The following is a 2,650-nucleotide window of genomic DNA, read 5'->3' as shown; positions in this document are numbered from 1 at the left end:
TGTCCCGCTGGCCGTGCCCTCGCTCTTGCCACCACCGAACTGATGGGCTCGATCCCCGCGCCTGGAGTAAGGGAGAGGCGAGGTGCGAGAATGCCGAAGGTGACCGATGATCAGAGGCTGTAGCAGCAACAACCAAAGCGGTAAGGCCCTGGTGGTCACATGGAGTGTCACCAAAGCCTGGCACAGCACACGGAAACCTTCCCGCGGGTGGTGAGTCTGGGCTGCATTGTTTTATAATGGACAGAATTAAAGAATTCTTTGGTCCGTTATTTCAAAGTGTCTCACCAAGAACCAATTTTAAATACACATCCAGACACTGACTTCTATTCATAGACTTTGCTTTAACCACAGAAACCACCCTTGTCTTGGCACACAAATACTGGCCCTGCTGAATATTGCCAAACATATGCTACACCGAAAGAAACTGTAATTATCCAATCTCTGGCTGTATCACCACAGAAAGAGAAACCAAAGGCAACTGGGAAGCAATTTTATTATTGAGAATAAAATCTGCAGACTTCACCACTACCAGTTGCTACTTAAAATAATGGCTAAAATCAAAATACAGAAGTGTTGGGTTTTACATCTTGCTTTTATAAAAAGCGAAAAGAGGGTTTTGTGACTGCTTCCTCTGAGAGCATTTCCATGTTCAGGAACTCTGGTATTCAACTCTTTCCTATTGTCCTCTCAGCAGCACCTCTTCAGCCATCTGCAGTTTCTGTTGACCTGCTTTCAGTGACAGGAGCTACATCTCATCTAGACTCCCTTTCCCACAAAAGGTTGGATCTTTTGAGACCCCTTCCAGCCTGGCTCTGTACATAGGGAAAAGTAAATACAGCCACAACAGCTAATAACATCCTGTACTGAGCTGGACTAAAAGGAAAGTAGAAAACAAAATCAAACTGTTCCAAAGCAATCAGCAGTGGTGTGGCTGCCACAAGCCAGGTACAGGCTGGACATTATTTGCCAGACCTTCCTGCCTGAGTATGAGGACTGTGGAGTTCAACTGTAGAAGTTCATTGCTCCCTAAAGAATCAAGAGCTATGGGCCATCTTTTCCTCCACCTCCTTTCTCTCTCATGTTTTACCAGAGGTAACTTCAACTTACTCAGGGTTTTTGTCTTGTAATCATTTGAAGTGTTCCCTCAGGCCCATTTGCTGCAGGACTTAAGGTATTATTGAGATCAAACAATATGAAATCCTTAGAGCTGTGAAAATACAGGATTTCCTGCCTCGGAGCTACCAAACCCTATTCTCTATTTCCACTAAGGTAGCACAGAACTACAATTAAACCACATTCCCAGGGACTGGAAAAAGAAACAGGCACCTGGGACAGAATGTATAGTCTTGGTATGGTTGGAAGGTACCAGGAATGTTCACTTTGAAACCTAAGAGCAAAAATCCTTCAGTATACCACTTACCTTTAGAAAGGCCCATGTTTAAAATGCAACTATTTGCACACAACACATCAGGTAAATCACGTCTTCAAGTTTGCTGTGAGGCAAGATTTTCCTACCAGCTATTTATAGATGGTGACTTCCTTTTCAAAACCGATGAGAACAAATGAAAAAAACACAGAGGTTCGTTTGTGTGTGCTGCTGACACCACAGGGCATTTGCTCCTTGGCCAGTTTCCTGAGCCACCCTGCTGAGATGGGAAGAAAAGAACGTGGTGGTGGCCACTGCATCCGAGGACCCCCCACACCACTGCGTGCTCTGCTGCCTGCTGGGGCACACGGACCATGGGAACACCACGGTGGGAAGGAGACACAGCACTCCAGCCAACAAAGCACAGGTCAAAGTGTGGAAAGCAGGAGCACAGTGCAGAGCTGACGTTGTCTGAGGCAAAGCTGGGAGTTAGGAGGGGAAAGCACAGCAAACCCTAGTCCAGGAATCTCAACAGGGTGAGGCAGCTCATCCAGCACGGATGTGGGGGAGAGCACAAACATCCTGCTCTGTAAAGCAGCAGAACAGGCAATGGTGGCTGTGGAAGGAGGAAGGAAGGGAAATTCCCAGTTACAGGGCAGGGAAGGCTGTCAGCTGTGAGAGCAGGAGAGAGCTTGACAGGATGTCACGGGAGAGGGTACAAACAAAACTACCACCTACCGAAAAGGTCAGAGAGCATGAGAATGTAGTGCTGATCAGATGGGGGCTGGCGTACACGCACAGATCTGAGCAACTTGCACGAAGCTGGGGGAGTAGAATAAATAGATTTGCAAGTCAGACTGTTCTAAACCCCTACATCTGACCTCCATAACATGGACCACCATTTCCCTGCCAGCAATTCCAGTTTCTGCTGTGCTGAAATACTTCAGGTCATTGCAGCCCTGCTTCATTCTCTGCTAATCACTTATTCTTCACTAGGTACCTGTGCAGCTACAACAGGAAGAAAACTGCTGTGTCCATTTACTGTACGGCAGTGCTGAGGATGGAGATGATGATAAGAGCTGGAAAGGAGGGAAAGAGGGGGTGTGGGGAGCAGGGCTCACAGTTTTGATGACTCTTTAGGTGTGATCTTTCAAAGGACAGGAAAGGAAAAAGGAAGTTTCCTGGAGAGCAAAGCAGACAAAGACAGAGCTTGGTCTCAACAGGAAGGTGGCAAAAGATGACACATAGTACTTCATATCCATGTTCTAGCAGCTGACAGCATTC

The sequence above is a fragment of the Corvus brachyrhynchos genome, unplaced genomic scaffold (genome assembly GCF_000691975.1).
Source record: "Corvus brachyrhynchos isolate BGI_N302 unplaced genomic scaffold, ASM69197v1 scaffold279, whole genome shotgun sequence".
NCBI lineage: Eukaryota > Metazoa > Chordata > Aves > Passeriformes > Corvidae > Corvus > Corvus brachyrhynchos.
This window is presented reverse-complemented; position numbering follows the sequence as displayed.